The 15597-nt window shown below is 45.0% G+C and overlaps 1 pseudogene; it reads right to left on the bottom strand.

The window, feature by feature from the left end:
* Nucleotides 1–14508: 14508 nt before the first annotated feature.
* Nucleotides 14509–14999, bottom strand: LOC121032625 (single-stranded DNA-binding protein, mitochondrial-like; annotated as a pseudogene).
* Nucleotides 15000–15597: the final 598 nt, after the last annotated feature.

Below are 15597 nucleotides of genomic sequence, written 5' to 3'. Positions count from 1 at the left end.
AACTTGATCTTGGACTTCTAGTCTGCAGAATTGCAAGAAAATACATTTCTGCTGTTTAAGCCATCTGGTCTGTGGTATTTGTTATGGCGGCCCTCAGAAACCAGCACACCTTGTCGTCATCCTGAGGACAGAAGAGGGGAGAGAGATAAAAGTCCCCTCTGGGGGCTCTCTTGGGCTGTGTTTGCGGTGAGGAGGATGGCACGTACGTCTTCCATCTGTATCCCCGGCCCCGGATTTAGTCAGAGTGGTGGTGGCTTCATACATGTCCCCTGACGGTTCTTCTTCAAGCTGTGCGTTATGTTTTCAACACTCTGGAATACATGTGGGGTGTACCACAGTGCAAATATTAAAAAGCAAAAAACCCAAAACTAAAAACCCTATCCTGCCACCTCAAAAGCAGTGCCCGTTTGCTGGGAAGTTGAGCTATCTCCTTTTCCCTGGATGGGAGGGATCCTGGATTAGACAGCAGTGAGGGAAAAACCGATCTTGCGATCTTCGCGTAGATAAATCTCGTGGTTTGAAATTTGTGTAGTTTTGTTTGTTTGTTTGCTTGCTTTTTGTTGTTGTTCTATGTTTGCATGTGAAGTCAAACAATGAGAATCATTTTCGGGGCCCCTGGGTGGCTCAGTTGGTTGAACATCCGACTCTTGATTTTGGCTCAGGTCATGATCCCAGGGTCGTGGGATCCTGCGGTGAGCATGGAACCTGTTTTAGATTGCCTCTCTCTCTCTCTCTCCCTCTGTTTTTCTCCCCTGCTCTCACACTGTCTCTCAAATAAAAGAGAGAGAGAGAGAGAGAGAGAGAGAGAGAGAATCACTTTCATAAAAATAATGAGATTGTTATTTTCTGTTATTAGAGGAATTAGATATTTTTAGAAGAAACTTAAGTTGTTTTGATTCTCTATAAGGCTGTTCTGAAAATAGCCAAATGTGTTTCTTTAACAAAATAACATTCCGGGGACGCCTGGCTGGCTCAGTCAGTGGGGTGTGTGACTCTTGATCTCGGGGTTGTGAGTTCGAACCCCACGTTGGGTATAGAGATTACTCACCAAAAAAAATAAATAAATAAATACGCTTTTCCCAATTGTGTTTCAAAATTCGTGTTTTACTGCACACATGCACACTCATTTCCTTCATCCAGCAGGAAAGATGCTCAGAAATGAGTAGTTGACTCACAGCCTTTCTTCTATTTTTGTGTTTGTATTTGGGGCCTGTCATATCTGTTGGAGAACGCATGCCTCCTGAGGTCCCAATTAGGCTTTCCATTGATTGAGATTGTCGCTCTTACTGAGTCCCATTCAGAAATATATCATATGCAAAGCGGAATTGAGCGGTAGCCAAGGGCATTGAGTCTGGTTTTGAACCCATCACTCTACAGTTGTGAGACAGTGGGCAAGTCACTTAGCCACTCTGTGGCTTGGTTTTCCCACCTGTAATCTAGGGATAATACCAGAACCCACCGCATAGGGTTGCTGTGTCGATAAAATGAGTTAATATACAGAAAGAACGTAAACACGGTGTCGGGCATAAGTAAGTGCTATGTAACTATTGTTATTTTAGACCTAGCAAAGTATTGTCATTCCTGGCCATAAAGCTGCCACTGTTGTTTATGTCTTCCAGGAAGAACAGGAACCATCAATGTGAAGAAAGTGAATACGTTAATTTACAGAATGAGGGACAATTGCACAAGGGGCTGACGCGAGAACGTGGGCCCTTCTGTTGGAGATCCACAAGTCTCGGCCTGCTTCCTCACGGGCGCCATACAAGTCCACTGCTTCGGGAAAGACAGCTCTTCAAACCACAGTCACAACCCCAACCCAGGTCTCCAGACCGGCCCAACGGGAAAAACTGGGCTTGGTGGCGAAATTCCGTTCTGAGTGAGAGTGTTGTTATTTTAACCAGAGGAAGGACCTGAACTGGATAACTGGTGAGAAAGACCACTCTTAATCGCCAAGCAGTTAGGCAAGTCTGGTGGTCTGAAAGGATAGAGGATCTAGGCCAAGGCTTGCCAAGTATGTGTGGGAGTGTCCGTGACTCAAAGTCTGGGGCTGAGTCAGAATAAAACTCATTTCTGGAAGTAGGTGAATGTGATCGGGGGCAGGAGGAGAATACAACTATTTACCGTGTGACTTTCTCTTTGACTTTTCACAAAGAGTTCTCACAGAGTCCAACAGGACACATTCAGAAGACTGAAGGTTTAAGGATGCTCTGCTGCTGCCAACATTTTAGTTCTCATTTTGTGCTCAGAAGTAGGTTCTTTTCCATCTGGCCTGTTCGTTCGTTCTTTCTTTCTTTCTTTCTTTCTTCCTTCCTTCCTTCCTTCCTTCCTTCCTTTCTTTCTTTCCTTCTTTCTTTCTTCCCTTCTTCCTTTTTTGAAGCATATTTATTTATTTTGAGAGACAGAGAGCAGGGGAGGGGCAGAGAGAGAGGGAGAGAGAGAATCCCAAGCAGGCTCCGTGCTGTCAGCACAGAGCCCCATGCGGGGCTCAAACTCACAAACTGTGAGATCATGACCTGAGCCAAAATCAAGAGTTGGATGCTTAACTGACTGAGCCACCCAGGCACCTCACCCAGGTTCCTTTTCTTTTCTTTCTTTCTTTTTTTTTTTTTTTTTTTTGAGACAGGGAGAGACAGAGCATGAACAGGGAAGGGTCAGAGAGAGGGAGACACAGAATCTGAAACAGGCTCCAGGCTCTGAGCTGCCAGCACAGAGCCCAACGAGGGGCTCGAACTCACGGACCGCGAGATCATGACCTGAGCCGAAGTCGGCCGCCTAACCGACTGAGCCACCCAGGAGCCCCCCAGGTTCCTTTTCAAGTGAGAGGGCCTTGATGTGGAGAAGCCAGCTGCATGGGGTAGGAGTCAGACAAAATGAGCTTGAATGCAACCTTCAGTCTTCCCTAGAACAGGAGGGAAGGAGACAGGGAGAAGGGGGTTCACGTTTTCTCCGCTTCAGACGGGATTGCACAAGTACCCCCAGGGGAGTGGAGGGCGCTGTCTCAGCGGCTTACTGGGAAATGAGAGAAATGGGAACTGGCTTCTCAACTGTGTAACTCACAACATTTCTAACACCAAACGTGGGGGCGTTCTTCTGCCCACTGAGCAAGTCTTCCATTCTCTAGGTTTTTAAAAAAGTTAAAAAAAAAAAAAAAACTCCACCCCCAAGGTGGGGCTTGAACTCACGACCCCGAGATCAAGAGTTACATGTTCTTCTGACTGAGCCAGCCAGGCGCCCCTAAGTCTCTGATTCAGTACAATTCTGGATCATCAATTGTGTCAATAACGTCCCTGGAGGTTAGCACGGTCCCCGAGATGGTCCTCACACCTATACATCTGCCCGATTGGCTATAAGTCCGGGATTCCCTCGACCTCCTCCTCACATTCCATGATTGACAGAATGGCTCACAGAACCCAGGAAACACTTACACATACCAGTTTATCATAAAAAAACACAACTCAGGAAAGGTCAAATGGCAGAGGTGCATAGGGCAAAGCGTGGGGGAGGGGAGCGGGGTTTCCAGGCCCTCTCTGGGTACAGCATCCCCCCTCCCCCTACAGCTCCACATGCTCACCAACCCAGAAGCTCCAGAAGCTAGTCGTTTAGGGACTTTTATGGAGGTTCCTCTAGGAAGGCTTGATTGATTCAATGTGATTGAACTCAGTCTCCAGCCCCTCCCTTCGCCCTCAGGGGGGTGGAGCTGAAAGCATCCTGGTGGCCTCTCTGGAGACCAGCCTCTGGCCTGAAGTGGCCTAGGGGTTCCCCGGCCCGCAACCATTGCATGATCAGACAAAAAGACACTCCTCACTCTGGAGACGTGGAGGGTTTAGAAGCTCTGTGTCAGGGACCAGGGACTAAGACCAAATAAGTATTTCTTGTTGCATCACACTGGCTCTGTTCTTCCAACCAGGAAAGGAACAGCACTTATGCCAAAGATTGTCAGCAACAGCCATGGCTAGGGGAAGGTGCAAACTACATGTCCTAATGCGTGCAGGTGTCCTGAGAGATGAGCGTACGTTCCTTTCTAGTAGCCGATAGGGTCCTGGCTCATTGCAGTGGTCGGGCAGCGGGGCCCGGGTTCCTATCACAGGAACAAAAGAATCAGATGGAGTCATATTTCTACCCTGGCAACATCAGACTTCTGCATTAGTTTCCAGTTGCATTGGTCTGTTTATGCTTAAGGCCTGTGGTTTCCACTAATAGATAAATAGGCCATTTCTTTCGAGTTCTCATTGGCCAGGGGTATAATGCAGAGTTTGCAGGTGACCTCTCAGGAGCCCCTGGAAATTTCATGCAAAATTATGTTTAGGTAAGGGACACCTGGGTGGCGCAGTCGGTTAAGCGTCTGACTCTTGGTCTTGGCTCAGGTCATAATCTCACAGTTTGTGGGTTCGAGCCTCGTGTTGGGCTCTGTGCTGATGGGGCGGAGCCTGCTTGGGATTCCGTCTCTCTTTCTCTCTGCCCCTCCCCTGCTTGTGATCTTTCTCTCTCTCAAAAATAAACATTAAACAAACAAACAAACAAACAAACTCAAAACCAAGTTTAAGTAAGCACATTCTGTTTTCTGGTACTAAAGTCTAATGGTTTCACTAAATTCTTCAAAGTATATGGCTCAAAATAGTGTAAGAACAGTTCTCCAGAAGTAGATGAAAGGTACCTCAAATTATCTTATGAAATACAGTGTTCTGAGTTTCCCAGTACCTTTCATGAACCTGGCATTACATTTTATAAGAGCCAATAAATATACTTCCAAAGTAAAATTATAGACTAATTCGCTTATGGCTATAGATGTAAAAATTCTAAATAAATTATTCATATATTCAATGCAGTATTGTATCAGAAGAATAACATACGGAAATTAAGTAGTTTTATTCTGGAATGCAAGAATTGTTTGACATGCAAGAATGTGTAAATAATAATTTGTTACAGTAATAAATGGAAAGAAAAATTCATAATACAAAGAGGTTCTCCAAAGGCTTGTGTTAATTCAGTATCCACTTTAGAAAAAAGCTACTCGAATATGGTAAGATGTACCAAAACACAAAAGCGAACATCAGACCGAGCATTATAGTGCAAAAGAAGTCGTTGGAGACAAAATTGGGAATATGACAGAAATTACTATTATCTCAACTTATTGATTAGTTCTACACTGCTTTCGAGGAGGATCCAGCCAATGAATAGTGGATTAAATAATCCGTGTAAATATTGGGGGAAAAAAAGACAATAATCGAATCAAGTAAGTCATTTGGACTTGTCCGTTGTTTGCCCTTTGCTTGATATATTTATCAAATAATGTTACATTTCAATGTAAGTTTTATATTTTTATGGCAACAGATTTAATAACCTTTTCCTTTAACATTTATGATTTTGTATCCTTATTCAAAAATGTCTTCCCTACTCAAGAACGTGTACAAATCCCCCCCACTATTTCATCTAGAAGTTTTAGGGTTGTTATGTTTAAACTTTTGGTTCCTCTGGAATCTCTTTGGGCTTAAAGAGAAAAGTTGAGATGCAGATTTATTCATCTTCCAAATGGTCATCCCACCACCATTGATGAAACAATGCTCTTTAGGCCATTGATTTGAAATGCCTACCTGACAACAAATTACAGTCTAGAATGTCGTTTGATCTGTTTCTGGAATCTATACTTTCGTTTACGTCTTTTGCAGGGTCAAGGTATTTTAGTCATTGTATCTGCATTTTATGTTTGTCTGCAAGGAGTTGCTAGAGAGAATCTTCGGTGTTTTCAAGTTGTGAAGGAAAGGTGTGAGCCGGAAGATTCCTGAAGCAGGACACAGTTTCCTGAGCCAGTTGAGGAGTTAGGCGTGGCCAGGAACAGGGAGCTTGGGAGGTTAAGGACGGTGACAGCGGTCTCAAAGTGACAGTGACCTTTCATTTTGTTCCTGAGGCAATGGCAGTCTTCGGCAGCTGCAGTTTGTGCCTGTGGTTCTGTGTCCAGCCCAACCCGTCCCTCACTGAATCAAGAAGAGTGGAGCAGGGCTCCATTCCAGAAGTTAACTAGCAGCCTGCCAAGTGGTGTGGTGTAAAGAGCTCTGTCCACACTTGGGATGCTAATTCGGTCAGAGTCTAGCGTGTTGATTTGCTTAACAGTCACTCTCTGGTTCTGGGGTCCTTCTTCATGTAAAACATAGACTGACAGTGTGAATAAAAAAGGAAATTTTAATGCTACCTCTTTTCTTCCCTAGACCCAGAGGGAGTAAAGGAGAGTAGTGTCCCTGGCCAAAAGCAAGTCAAGGATTAGAATTTCCACTTATCACTGTAGTCAGGGTCCAGCTGTCACTTGCTGCAGCGAAAGGGACAGGGGTAGTTGTTTCCTTCCAGACTCGGGTCCTAGAGGACACTGGCCGTTGCCTCTTCTCATTAGGGACAAGCACCAAATCCAGCAGGCTGCCTCAGCCACGCCAATAGCCTCAGGGGGTGAGTGAAAGTCCTGTTACTCCAGGCTGCCCCAGGACAGATGGCCACAGAGCCCCTCCCGTGATGGCGCTAGCTGATTGGCTTGGCATGAGTAATACACCTGTCTTTAAAGAGAAAACAGATGAACATAAGGGAAGGGAAAGAAAATAATATAAAAACAGGGAGGGGGACAAAACAGAAGAGACTCATAAATATGGAGAACAAACTGAGGGTTGCTGGAGGGGTGGTGGGAGGGGGGATGGGCTAAATGGGGAAGGGGCATTAAGGAATCTACTCCTGAAATCATTGGTGCACTATATGCTAACTAATTTGGATGTACACTTTAAAAAACAAAAAATAAATAAAAAAATTAAAAAAAAAAAACAGACAAAGGGGTGCCTGGGTGGCTCAGTCAGTTAAGTGTCTGACTTTGGCTCCCGTCAGTATCTCACAGTTGATGAGTTCGAGCCCCGCCCGCATTGGGCTCTGCTCAGAGCCTGGAGGCTGCTTCCGATTCTGTGTCTCCTGCTCTCTCTGACCCTCCCTCTCAAAAAGAAATAACCATTAAAAAAAAAAAACCAACAACCAGCCCAGAATCAACCAAAGATACCATGTGCAGCTAAAATTCCCACTGCTGATCTACACTCAAATGTCATCAGCCTGTTTTATACTTAAAAGTTTTTTTGATGTTTATTTATTTTTGAAAGAGAGAGCATGAGTGGGATGGGCGAAATAGGTGATGGGCATTCAGGAGGGCACTTGTTGGGACGAGCGCTGGGTGTTGTACGTAAGTGAGGAATCACTAAAGTCTACTCCCAAAACCAATACTACACTATGTGTTAACTAACTTGAATTTAAATAAATAAAAAAAAAATTCAAGCAAGGAATTAAAAAAAATTTTTTTTAATGAATTTAAGAGACCAGAACAGTCTCTCCCCTTAAGGGAAGAGAGTCTCTTCACAAAATGGCATCTGCTTTTTTTTTTTTTTTTTAAGTATGAAATTTATTGGCATTTGCTTTTCGGCATCCACCAAAATCCAGGCGATTCCACCTGGGGACTCTACCAATTCATTACGTTACTGGTTTTCAATAGGTGGCCTTCATGTATTTGGAGGGCATGCAAAGGCTTTGCAAGGGGAACACACACGTGGATAGGTTTAAGGAATGAATTTCCTGATATTCAACGGGCATATGTATATATTCCTAAAACGTATCTGCCTGACAGTTTGCTATCCTGTCCTCTTTTATCCATTTATTATGAATCTTGCCGTGGCTACCAGCCCTGGGGATGAACACCGTGCCTATGAAAGCCAAGGGCAGCTGGAAGTGTAGGTGAGGAGTTGAGAAAAGCGAATGACTAATGATGGACTGGTAAGTTCTTCTGCAGATCAAGGACTTTTCAAGTGGAAGAGGACATAAGCCTGTGGCGAGCTTTTAATCCGATGACTATTCAAGTGATGTTTTTGATGACAGACAACTAAAAAAGTAGCTTATTTTTCATGGTAAATGGTCAAAATAATTTTGCCAGGAATTCTGAGGAAGCGTTCAAGTAATTGAGGTACATTTTTGTAGACAAATGCCTTCCATTTCTACCTATTTGTTTATTTCACAATTGTTTCCAAAAAATGGAAAGAAGAATAACAGTCTATCACCCACAGATTTAGTAAATAATTGAGGGAAAAAAAGCCCCAAACTCAAAACCAGCAAACGAAATAGTCCCATTCATCTATTAAATGCTTTATTTTCAATACATTTTAGTTTTTATTTTACATTTTTTGTTTTATATTTTACTTTACGTTTATTTTATATTTAATGACTTAGCAGATGTGATATTCAGGTACTTTGATCCCTTGTTTCCTGATAACAATTGTAAAGATGATTCAATGCAGGGGGCGCCTGGGTGGCTCAGTCAGTTAAGCATCAACTTCAGGTCATGATCTCACAGTTGGTAAATTTGAGCCTTGCACTGGGCTCTCTGCTGCCTTCACAGAGCAAGCTTTAGAACCTCTGCCCCCCACCCTCCCCACCCCCCGGCCTCTCCGCCACTCGTGTGTGCATGCTCTCTCTCTTAAGAATAAACATTAAGGGGCGCCTGGGTGGCTCAGTCGGTTGAGCGTCCGACTTCGGCTCAGGTCATAATCTCGCAGTCTGTGAGTTTGAGCCCCGCATCGGGCTCTGTGCTGATGGCTCAGAGCCTGGAGCCTGCTTCCGATTCTGTGTCTCCCTCTCTCTCTGCTCCTTCCCTGCTCATGCTCTGTCTCTCTCTGTCTCAAAAATAAATAAAAACATTAAGAAAAAAATTTAAAAAAACATTAAAAAAAGATAATTCAATCCAGAAAAATAATATTTTTTTAAATCTTTATTTATTTTGAGAGAGAGAGACAGGGTGTGAACAGGGGAGGAGCAGAGAGAGAGGGAGACACAGAATCCGAAGCAGGCTCCGGGCTCTGAGCTGTCAGCACAGAGCCCGACGCGGGGCTCGAACTCACGGACCGCGAGCCCATGACGTGCGCCGAAGTCGGCCGCTCAACCGACTGAGCCACCCAGGCGCCCCCAGAAAAAAATATTTTTATTTATGGTCAAAAGAAACCATTGTCAATTTCAATTTATATACCTATTTTTGGTATAGACACATAGGGAAGAAGGACGAAAGACTTTCGGGCCTAGAAATGTTGCATTAGAGATATAATTCTGGGGGAGACACGGGAAGGCACAGAACCCGGGTCAGCGCTCATTTCTCCCTCTCCACGCTGAGTTTTAGGTGCTGGAGGCCATGTGATGATCGCTGTTCTCAGCTTCTGTGAGGTCATCCCTCCAGGGACAGTAGGTATCATGAAACCCTAACTGCTCAGCCTACAGTAAGTTGGTCTCCAGCATTTAAAAGAGAACAAAATAAGATTTCATTTTTCTTCTTCGGGAGAACAGGAACAAGGCCACGCTACAAGGAGGGTGAGCTGGGTGTGAGGAGGGAGACGAGCTGATGTTCTCCTTCCATCTGCTTCTGTGATCTGACCGTTGTTTATTTCTCATTCAGGTAAAATCCATTTGGCACAGAAAGCGCAGGGGTTGGGTGGGTGTGTGTGTGTGTGTGTGTGTGTGTGTGATTTGTTTCACAGAGTCATTCAGGGCCACATCAGATAGAGGTTCTGAGTCACAAGAAAGAGATACAGAGCCTTTTCCGGGTAATTATGTTTAGGAGTCCTTTTCTGTGTATATACATTGTATTCTATATACACAGCAAAGTAAAGGATACTATCCCAAAGCAGCAAAATGTAAAATATAACTCTGTCTTAGGGGTGGATAGAAATGAGCCCCAGCCAACTTCAACCTCCTGTGGTGACACTGTACCTGTTATAACCTGCATGACTTAACGGGTGACCTCCAAGTTCCGCCCCAGCTGTTAGCATCCACTGTGCAGACGGGGCAAGAGACAGAGAGGGGAGGTTTGGATAGGCCACTCCTGGGAGAAGGGGACCATCACTCTGCTCAAATTCTATGACTAGATCTCAGAATGACCACACCCTATGTTAAGGGGGGCTGTGAAACGTGGTTTTCCCGGGGTCCTGGAAGAAGATGACTCCGGTTGTCTCCACAGCATGCTGTATCTGCCGTCCTGGGGTAGAAGGTTTGGAGAAAGCTGAGAAGGTTGAAAATAGCCACTGGAGCACGAGAGGAACAGCTGGCCAGGAAAACATCGATGTCAAGTTCCAATCTGTGGGATGGTGAGCTTTCCTCCAGCAGCTCACAACAACAGGCGGATAGTTGGTTAGATCCAGCTTGGGGTCTGGGGCAATGGACAGAAGAGCAAGGGAACCAGGGAGGTGAAGGTCTCGGTAGGAGAGAATCAGGGGTGAGGAACCACCGCACGCTTCCTGGATGGGGAACAGAGCGGACGTGCCTGGTTGACAGTAAAGGAAGGGCTCAAGTTCCTGGAGGTCTAAAAAAAAATTTTTTTTTTGGTTTATTTATCCATCTTGAGAGAGAGAGAGAGCACAAATAGGGGAAGGGCAGAGAGAGAGGGAGAGAGAATCCCAAGCAGACTCTGTCCTGTCAGAGTGGGGCTTGAATCTACAAACTGTGAGATCATGACTTCAGCCAAAACCAGGAGTTGGAGGCTTAACCTGACTGAGCCACCCAGGCGCTCCATCAAGTACCTGGAGGTCTTGATGGAATTGGAGAGAGATGTAGTGGGTGAAAGGGATTTAAAGCAGGGAGGGAGAGCTTGCCATCCAATAAAGGGTATGCTGGGGTGCCTGGGTGGCTCAGTCGGTTGGCTGTTCAACTCTTGGCTTCGCTCAGGTCATGATCTCGAGGTTCATGGATTTGAGCCCCACGTTGGGCTCCGTGCTGGTAGTGTGGGGCCTGCTTGGGATTCTCTCTCTTCCTCTCTCTCTCTGCCCCTCCCCCACTGATGCCCTCTCTCTCTGTCTCTCAAAATAAATAAGCTTTAAAAAAAACCCAAAAAGGATGTGTTATGGACTGACTGTGTGTCCCACCCCCAATTCATATGTTGAAACCCTACCCCACAATGTGACGCCATTAGGATGTGGGGCCTTTGGGACAGGGTCAGGCCAAGAAGGTGGAGCCCTCATGCATGGGATTCATGCCCTCCTTAGAGTCCCAAGACAGTTTGCTTCTCTCCCCATCTCTCCCTCCCCCTCTCCCTCCTTCTCTCCCTCTCTCCCCTTCCCCCCTCCCTTTCTCCCTCCCTCTCCCTCCTCCTTCCTCTCTCTCTCTCTTTCTCTTTTTCTCCACCATGACCATATGAAAGAAAACAGCCTCTCTGAAGAGGACCCTCACCGGAATCCAACCATGCCAGGAGTCTGATCTCGTACTTCTAGCCTCAGAACGGTGAGAAATAAGTCTGTTATTTGTAAGGCACCCAGTCTATGGAACAGCCAGGATGTTTTGTGGAACAGCCAGGATGAACTAGGCAGCATATTTGAATGTATGGTTTTGGAGGGGGGACAACCTTGGGTAGACCTGAGATGCACTATGTGGCCAAGGGAGTTTGGGGTGGGCGTGGGTGGGTTGTGTCTTTCTCTCCTCTGTTTCCCCAGAGACCACCCGTTGGGGTGCTGGGTCCCAAGACACATCTGTCATCTTGGCCATCAGGAGGTTGAATGCTTTGATTCAAAAGCAGTTAAAAATAATTAGCAAGTTGATTTTGTTGGTAAAATATTTTTAAGAAATCGACTTTCAGTGATGTGGATTTGTATGGCATGAAAAAGACATTAAAAAGCATAGCCTGTTTAAGGCAATTATGTTTACTGGCCCTTTTCTGTGTACGTGCCTTGCATTCTGTAGAAATAACAAAGTGAAGATCGCTGTGATACCAGTATGATATCCATTTAGCAAAAGGTAAAATTAAGGTCTGTCTTGGGGGTGGTTGGAAATGAAACTCAGCCAACTTCAGCCTTGTGTGGTTACGCTGTACCTGTTATAACCCACAAAGCTGAAAGCCAACGGCAGATGAAGAGTAAAAACAGCAGGTTTTAATGTACGACACCTGTTATGATATTAGATGGTGTTATTAGCATCCTGTTACAGAAGTGAGGGTTTTAGGGGGCCGGCTTGGAAACAGGTAATCATTTATACTCTAAAGGTTAAGAAACACTTTTATATTTTAGCTAAAGGTAGTCAATTCTTCTCCTTCTTCCTCTTCTTCTTCTTCTCCTCCTCCTCCTCCTCCTCTTCCTCCTCCTCCTTCTTTTTTTTCTATAAAGCCTTCCAGGTGTCATATAGGGAGACTTTCCAGGTGGGAGGATCCTAGCCAGGTGGGATCCCTTCCAGGTACAAACAACTGATGTAATTATCTTGGCTGACAAGGCAAGAAAGCCACCTATTAGGTGGCTATCCGTAGAGGGCTTTGCTCTAGAAGCCTCTCTACACACTTTGCTGTGGTCTCTCACTGTATGAAAGAACAGCTTTAAAATCAAACGCAAAAAAAAAAAAAAATTCTGTGTTGGCTTCAAATAATCTTTCATCGGGGCGCCTGGGTGGCGCAGTCGGTTAAGAGTCCGACTTCTGCCAGGTCACGATCTCGCGGTCCGTGAGTTTGAGCCCTGCGTCGGGCTCTGGGCTGATGGCTCAGAGCCTGGAGCCTGTTTCCGATTCTGTGTCTCCCTCTCTCTCTGCCCCTCCCCCGTTCATGCTCTGTCTCTCTCTCTGTCCCAAAAATAAATAAACGTTGAAAAAAAAATTAAAAAAAAAAACAAAAAAACCCCCAAAAAAACCCAAATAATCTTTCATCATTTAGGCCACAGATAGAATCTAAGAAGTTGGCCACTGACAGTTGGATGCAAACACCATGGGGTCAGTGGCCTTCCTTTCTGCTTCCTTCTCTACACATAATTAATTGCTGGTCCTCAGGGAGACATTGGAGCTGACCTCATCAGGGCTTCTTATGCACACCTGCTGGCCCGCTCCTCCTTGCATGAACTTGAGTCCACGAGGAATCAGAGGTTTGGGTGTGGCCCAGAATATTCTCTCCTATTTTATTTATTATTATTATTTTTTTAATTTTTAATGTTTTATTTGTTTATTTTTTGAGACAGAGAACATGCCCACACAAGCAGGGGAGGGGCAGAAAGAGAGAGGGAGACAGAGAATCTGAAGCAGGCTCAGCACAGAGCCCCACGCGGGGCTCAAACGCGTGAACTGTAAGATCATGACCTGAGCAGAAATCGAATGCTTAACCGCCTGAGCCACCCAGGTGCACCCCCTTCTTTTGTTTTAATATACTGTATTGTTTTATGAAATGTCTTCTGTGTGTTACTGTAAAAAGGAAGGTGTTATGATCCTTTTTACACAGAGGCCTCGTGGAATGAAGGCCTTGCTCAACGTCGTGTGTGGGTCTTCCAGTGTGGGATGACTGCCAGCTCTTCCTCCTGGTCTCAGCCCAAATCTCATCCTTTGGCGCTCTCAGTTTCCCTCCTTATCAGGAACGATAAGTATGTTCATACGTATGTGTCCTGAAACGGCCAGCCACCTGGTTCTTGGAAATGGGTCCCCTTAATGTCAGCTTAGGGAAATCAGGCAGAGTGGCAAGGCGAGGCCCTGTGCCTGTACCGATCTGCGGCCAAGATGGCAGACAACTGAAGACCATTGGCTAAGTCTGGCCATTAACCTGCATAATCATACAAGCATAGATATTTGTCTTCTGGTGACATTTACCCTGAAGCGCCGTGAAGTTTAGTCTGGCATCTGGCTTAATGTTTTGACTTTTCTATCCTGTGGTCTGATCTTCTTGTAAGCATGGAGCTGGTGCTTATTTACCCAGATAATCCCAAGTTTTGGGAAAGATTTTGAAAGGTGAGGGAATTCCATAAGCTATGATGCCCAGTTAGATCAACTGAAACTTTGCTCTGCCTCTGAAGTGAATGCTTATGTTTGCCATGTTCTTGGAAATACAGACAGCTTTCATGGAGATAAACTAAACATGAAAGTTTAAACTTAACGACCAGCTAACCCAGGAAATATATTAGATGTACATGGTCAAGATTTTAGAATTCGAGAGACTTGGGGTCTCATGTACATACTTTCTTTAATGGAAGTTCCAACTAGTAGCTGTTACATATTGTCAATCTAGAGAAAATGACAAGAAAGCCATTTGAGTTCTTGGAGCCAATATCTGGGATAGTAATGTTTACACATTGGGGAACTTACTAGTGATTGTCTTAGAGGCAGATGGCCTCGGAGGTCACGAATTCTGTGGACTCCATGCAAGAGAATAGAGGTGAGTGGTGAACATAAAGGCACAAAGAAGGAGTAAAACAAATAGCAGGGGCTACAGACCTCTGGGTTATAAAACACCACCCAACATTTCACTGGACTTCACAGTCTTTTCCTATAAAGTATCAGGTTCCATCTCTTGGGGAATTTTTCTTTCCTAACAAGCAATTATTTTCTTACAGTTGCGGGGGTGGTGTTTATGTTTTTAAGATGGTTCTTAGACTTTTAAAAAAGATTTTATTTTATTTTACTTATTTTTGTATATAAAAGCATATTTTAATCTTGTCCTTAGGAACTATAAAGACTGTACATGATTTGGAAATGAGACCCTACAAAACGGCTAAAGAAGAATCATTCACTCTATGCCTTTTCTTCGGTCGGGTCACCCAGAAATAGACTATTACCGGCTCTGATTGTTGTCGCTTGTGGCCCCACATTGTGCTTACCTGTGTATTCACCGCAGTTGAGTTTCCCTTCCATGTAGATGCGGGACCCCTTTTTCACATACTGATACGCCATGTCTCTGAGGCCTGGTCCGAATACTGATACTCTGTGCTCTGTCGCCTGACTGACATCACCCGTTTGGTGCACTCCACTCTCCCCTGACCGCCACACCTCATTCGTTGCCAGAGAAATATCGTGACCGGGTTCTTTCCTTCCACCTGTCTCATGACGGGGTCCTGACCCACTGTTCCAAGGAGCTGCACACAGTTCAGAGATCTTTCAGGATCAAAGCTGCTGGCAATTTCAGACTCACTTCTTACAGACTGATGAAATACCCCTAACACGGGTCTTTGAAACATGGCTTCTATTTGCTTTCCCTACAGTCTGTCTTTGGTCTTCCCCTAGCAAAGGACTCGTAGCTCCCTCCCTCCTTCAGCGGATGCTCTAGCTTGAACCAAAAGATTTTATTTTTTAGCAATCTCTACACCTAACACGGGGCTTGAATTCACAACCTTAGATCAAGAATTGCAGGGGCACCTGGGTGGCTCAGCCACCTCTTGGTTTTGGCTCAGGTCACGAGCTCACGGTTTGTGGGTTCAAGCCCTGCGTGGGGCTCTGCCCTCACTGTGGAGTCCGCTTGGGATTCTCTCTCCATATCCCGCTCTCTCTGCCCCTCCCCCGCTCATTCATGGTACCCCCCCCACTCTCAAAATAAGTACATGAACATTTTTTTTTAAAGAGTTGCGTGCTTCACTGACTGAGCCAGCCAGGAGCCCCTGATTTTTAGACTTTTTATCCCTCTTTATATCAGGTTAGATTTTAATTTGCAAACTGAAAAAACCAAAAAACCAAAAAACCAAAAAGATCTAAAGATCTAAAAAAAAAAATCCAGAAAAATGTTACAGGTAGAAACCAGAAATGTACATTTTGCCTCCCAACCTGTCAACAAAGTACGAGGACGGTCCCACGAACGAAATGTCCCATGGCAGCTGATGTTGAACTTTC

This window comes from Herpailurus yagouaroundi, unplaced genomic scaffold (assembly GCF_014898765.1).
Source record: "Herpailurus yagouaroundi ecotype Mexico unplaced genomic scaffold, PumYag 142, whole genome shotgun sequence".
In the NCBI taxonomy this organism is placed as follows: Eukaryota; Metazoa; Chordata; class Mammalia; order Carnivora; family Felidae; genus Herpailurus; species Herpailurus yagouaroundi.
The sequence above is the reverse complement of the archived record's forward strand: the minus strand, read 5'-3'. Positions and strand labels throughout refer to the sequence as shown.